This window comes from Eriocheir sinensis, chromosome 19 (genome assembly GCF_024679095.1).
Source record: "Eriocheir sinensis breed Jianghai 21 chromosome 19, ASM2467909v1, whole genome shotgun sequence".
Lineage (NCBI taxonomy): Eukaryota > Metazoa > Arthropoda > Malacostraca > Decapoda > Varunidae > Eriocheir > Eriocheir sinensis.
In genome coordinates, this window is record NC_066527.1 from 11184570 (window position 1) to 11189734 (window position 5165).

A 5165-nucleotide genomic window follows, 5' to 3' on the forward strand; every position below is an offset into this window, starting at 1 on the left:
TCAACCTCCACCCACAACCACCACGAACCCTCCTCAACCCACACCCTCCCCCTACAACCCCGCGCAGCCCTCAACCTCCACCTTCAACCCGGCCCCCGAGCCCTCCTCAACCCTCAACCTCCACCCACAACCCCCTCAGCCCTCAACCTCCATCTTCAACCCGGCCCCCAACCCTCCTCAACCTTTACTCCCACCCTTCCAACACTCCATCTCCACCCACAATCCCTCAACCACATCCAACTCCAATCCTCCATTACCTGCAAACAACTTTTTTTCCTCGCAGAGTAACATTTTTGAGCGTTCTGAACCAGCGGGTGGGACCAGAGGACAAGTTTTAGTAAAGAATGGGCGTTACGGGAATTAGTCAAAATTACAAATGAGGAAAAGTAACAGTTTGTTTATGAAGCAAGTAAAATCACCCACTTTGGGGTGATTCTTGAAATGAAACTGGGTTGTTGTGAGAAGACAGGTGAATACGGAACAACAGCACGCACCAAACGGTGGAGGATGAGTGGGTGGCACAGGTACACCGACATCCTCCACCCGGCTCCTCGATTACTTTTCCCCTTCTCTGCTGCCTCGACAGTTATCTCGTTCTAGTCACTTTAAACACAACCTCAGCAGCGTCTACCTTCTCGCTATATGTCGTCATTACTTGAATTATCTCCTTTGAACATAACGAAACTGCATTAGTGAACCACGATTAATATACGGGTCTGAGTGCAGTGGATATGTGTTATGCACCTAAAAAGGTGCCCTGCGCATTATCATCCAGATCCAGACCCAGATAAAAAGGCATCGTATTCACAGCAACTCCTCATCCCAGTCTCTCTTTTCGAGGCAGCTAGCGACATCACGTGTACAGTAATCGGCGAAGAGCAAGGGCGGATAAATGAAAGCCGCGATAAAATTTCATTAAAATAAGCTTGGAGGAAGCCTGGCAGCACTTCCAATGTGTAAATGAACAAATAAATGGTAAAAGGTAGTATACCTACATACCTGAAGAAGTCGAAGACGTGCGGGTCCAGCCATACACCCACACACACCTGAGTCCAAGGTGATACTGAAGGTCATACTGAAGGTTCACAGCAAGGGTCCAGAGTCTAAGGATATTCAACTCTGTTGTAAAGGTTTGCTGCCGTACAGCAGCATCCTCTGTTGAGTACCCAAAATATAAACGGGTCCCTAGAAAACGGGTAGCCTACTTGTAGGAGTACATAAGCATTTTCCGTTATGTTCATTCGCTTGAGTGCCAAATTTATATCTCCATGAAAGTGAGGGCAACTACCAACTTAGCAGGCGAACGACCGGGGCACTCCTGCCGCCCGCCCGCATCTTGCCGTTCAAAGCCGTTCAATTACCGAGGCGCAGCGAACCACCTGCTACACTCCCGCTGCTCGTTCGCCTGACGCCGTTCGACGCCTCGGTCGACTGAACCACCGAGGCTTCTCAACCCGCTGTGGGAAGCGACTTGGTGGGCGCTAGGGATGGGCAAGTACCGTTAATTTGAGTACCGGTAGTACCGGTACCCAAAGGAGTTTTTTTTTCTTAATGACTTCTGATGAAATTCCCAAACAAATTTCCTGTAAAGAAAACTCTCTTCCTTCAACTTAATATCAACTAGAGTAGAAATGCAACGTTTAGGAGCCTTCTGATTAATGTAAAATCACTTAGGTTTAAGGACAGACCACCTAGTCTGTACCATGGGGTCTGTGTGGTCTAATTTTCTATGTAAATCTATGTAAATCTCTTTCTCTCTCTCTCTCTCTGAATGAAGTGAATATTTATTTTTTCGAGAAAAAAAATAGAATGTATACTTATTATGGATGTACTCGCTCATAGTCTAATAACATTAAAAATATTTATTAGCAACCTAAAAAAGAAAAAGAATCGGACATGAAGAATTATCCAGTTACTCCAATAAATAAATAAAATAATAAAATAATGGAAACGGGAGCTGTGATGGAAACGGAAAGCAGGACAAAATGGTGGGAACTTGGGGAGACGGTCAGCGGGGCAGTGACTCAGCGTCTACACACAGGGCCCATACCGCGTGAAACCACATGGAGGCGGGCGGGCGAGCGCCGAGCGTCACTAAGATCCAAACGGTACTGGTACTAGCGGCAATGAGCAGTGCCGAGTGATCATTAAGCTTCCCGGAACCCAAGTGATCATGATGCTTCGCGGTACCAGTACCGATACCAGTTATCGATACCAGGTACCGGCGAGTGATCATCAAGCTTCCCGGAACCCAAGTGATCATGATGCTTCGCGGTACCAGTACCGATAGCAGTTATCGATACCAGGTACCGGTACCTGGTATCGATAACTGCTATCGGTACTGTTACCGCGAAGCATCATGATCACTTGTCCGGGAAGCTTAATGATCACTCGGTGCTCGCCCACTCCATGTGGTATGAGCCCTGTGTAGACGCTGAGTCACTGCCCCGCTGACCGTCTCCCCAAGTTCCCACCATTTTGTCCTACTTTCCGTTTCCATCACAGCTCCCGTTTCCATTATTTTATTTATTTATTGGAGTTACTGGATAATTTTTCATGTCCGATTCTTTCTTTTTTAGGTTGCTAATAAATATTGTTATTGTTATTAGACTATGATCGAGTACCCACTACCCATATCACCGAGATATCCACTCACTAAGTGGTGATCTCTCTCTCTCTCTCTCTCTCTCTCTCTCTAATAGTTAACGAGTCATACGAATTTAACAGTGGCAAGTAAAAAGAAAACGAAGTCTTGGGTTAAAAGTGAGTCCCACGAGTCTTTAGAAAACCCTAATATATATTGTTATTGTTATTAGACTTTGATCGAGTACCCACTACCCATATCACCGAAATATCCACTTACTAAGTGGTGATCTCTCTCTCTCTCTCTCTGTCTGAATGAAGTGAATATTTATTTTTTCGATAAAAAAAATAGCATGTATAGTTATTATGGATGTACTCGATCATAGTCTAATAACAATAACAATATTTATTAGCAACCTAAAAAAAAAAAATCGGACAAAATTATCAATAAATCCAATAAATAAATCAGAACAACTGGTACCGGTACCGAGCAATCTGGTACTGGTACCGTACCGTCTAGCTGGTACCGTTAGTACCGGTACTGGTACCGTTACCTGCCCACCCCTAGTGGGCGCCAGACAGCGGCCGGGCCTCGCTCTGAACACTTGATTCTACTCCGGTTCCAAGCCCTGCTCTCACTCGGGTTAACTCTGTTATCAATAGAGCTAACTGACGACTAGGGGTTAATTTTTGTAGAAAAAATAGCTAACTGACATAACAATTGTAAGGTTAAGTGAAAGCAAATGGTACAATTTCGCTTATTATTTATACTTAGCCTAATAAAACAATTAATTAGAACATATGACAAAATAGGCAATGACAAAAGTAGTTTGGTTCACTGAGGTGATTAGTTATAGTTACAATTATCAATTAGGAACTAAGAATGAGAGTTATTTTTGGAGGAACCAAATAAGAATTACAGTTGTGGAACGAAATATTAGTTCACTGATGTGTTTAGTTTAGAGTTAGAATTACACATAAGGAATACAAATATATATACACGTGAGAATGAGTATGTGGATAGATGTGTGTATGTAAGTGTGGGAATCAGACCCCTTGGTAAATCCTGGTTAGCTCACAAGTGAAGAGTCCTTGCGTCCTTGGGAAGTGAGCTGCCTTTGGTTGAGACTGCCGGGGTTAGCTTGTGGAGATCTATTTATAACCTCGGCGGGCGAGATGAGTCCGCGAAGTGTGAGGCTTCGTGACATTCAATTGAATGATGGGTGAAGCCTCGGTGTGGAGTCACGAATCCTCGAGTGAATGCGCTGGTGCGGCTGGAGCTTCGAGGATTCGTGCGTGAGTGGGTTATTGGTGCAGTGGTGATGATTGATGGCGCGCTTCGAGACTCGAGTTAGACGAGGGTACCATAACAACTCAGATACCGTGGGCTCGTTCTGGGTGCCTTACCTATCTCTTCTCCACGCCCTGGACTCCCGTTACTGCTGTGAACCTGACACCCCCTCTCCTCCTGCGCTTCCCTCGTCTACCACGTCTACACCACTTCAAGGACGAAGCTATGCTGCCTCGTCATTGCCGCTCAGAGGACGAGACGCCCAGAAGAGGAAGCAGGGTTAAGAGAATTACGGGTTGGCTCGCTTCCCGAGTTCTGCGCACTGACGTGACGTCACTCAGATGCGGGGTGGGTGGTGGCTGGGAGGTTGGTTGGGTACGGGGTACGGGCGGGGAAGGGGGAGCATGTTTACCAGAAAGAAAAAGGGTGGATAGGAAGAGTAACTACGACAGACTCACCTTACTCTCATGTACACACAGACTCTCACTCTCTCTCTCTCTCTCTCTCTCTCTCTCTCTCTCTCTCTCTCTCTCTCTCTCTCTCTCTCTCTCTCTCATGTAAACACACACACACACACACACATTGTGTATAGCATGCTCGTATAGTGCTAGTTATAAGCATATTAGGAATCTCTCTCTCTCTCTCTCTCTCTCTCTCTCTCTCTCTCTCTCTCTCTCTCTCTCTCTCTCTCATGTAAACACACACACACACACACACACACACACACATTGTGTATAGCATGCTCGTATAGTGCTAGTTATAAGCATATTAGGAATCAATCTCTCTCTCTCTCTCGTCTAACCCAACCTTCGGTTGGGTGAAGACGTGTGGCTGTTTGCCCCTTGCAACAGTTCATCGTTGCCGTCATGGAGTACTCTGGCCCCGGCACTGTTGCTGACGTGCAGATGGATCTTGCACTCAGTGAAGACGAGGACGCAAGCGTGAAACACTGGCCACTTCTACCCTCGTCAGTGTCAAGTGATTCTGTTGAAGCTGCTTCCAAACTTGACGGCTCCCGTCGTGCCAACCCGGGCAAGCGGTCTATGGGTGAGACAACAGACAGTGCCAGCGAGACACCTACCCGCTACCAAGACACCAAAACACAGTGAACCCTCCACACCCACTTCTCTGCTGCCGCTGGCTCTTCAACGCACCTCAGCTGCTGCTCCTATCAAACCTCCCCTACCAGCATTTGCTCCCCGTGCTGATTACGTGAAGCTTGCTTTTAGGGAGCGTTTACCAGTGGAGATTAAGCTTCGTTGGCTTGCGGAGGTCAAGAAAACATTCCGGC

General features: G+C 46.5%; 1 long non-coding RNA gene across 2 annotated transcripts; it reads right to left on the minus strand.

Moving 5' to 3' along the window:
* Positions 1–211: 211 nt before the first annotated feature.
* On the minus strand, positions 212–3684 carry LOC127000682 (uncharacterized). Of its 2 annotated transcripts, none has more exons than XR_007754385.1 (3): positions 3637–3684; positions 1293–1457; positions 212–1155 (listed from the first exon to the last, which is right to left on the minus strand). It is a non-coding gene; the product is annotated as an uncharacterized LOC127000682 (long non-coding RNA). The 2 variants fall into 2 exon arrangements; XR_007754384.1 differs by having other exon boundaries at positions 1293–1481.
* Between the last annotated feature and the right edge of the window lie 1481 nt (positions 3685–5165).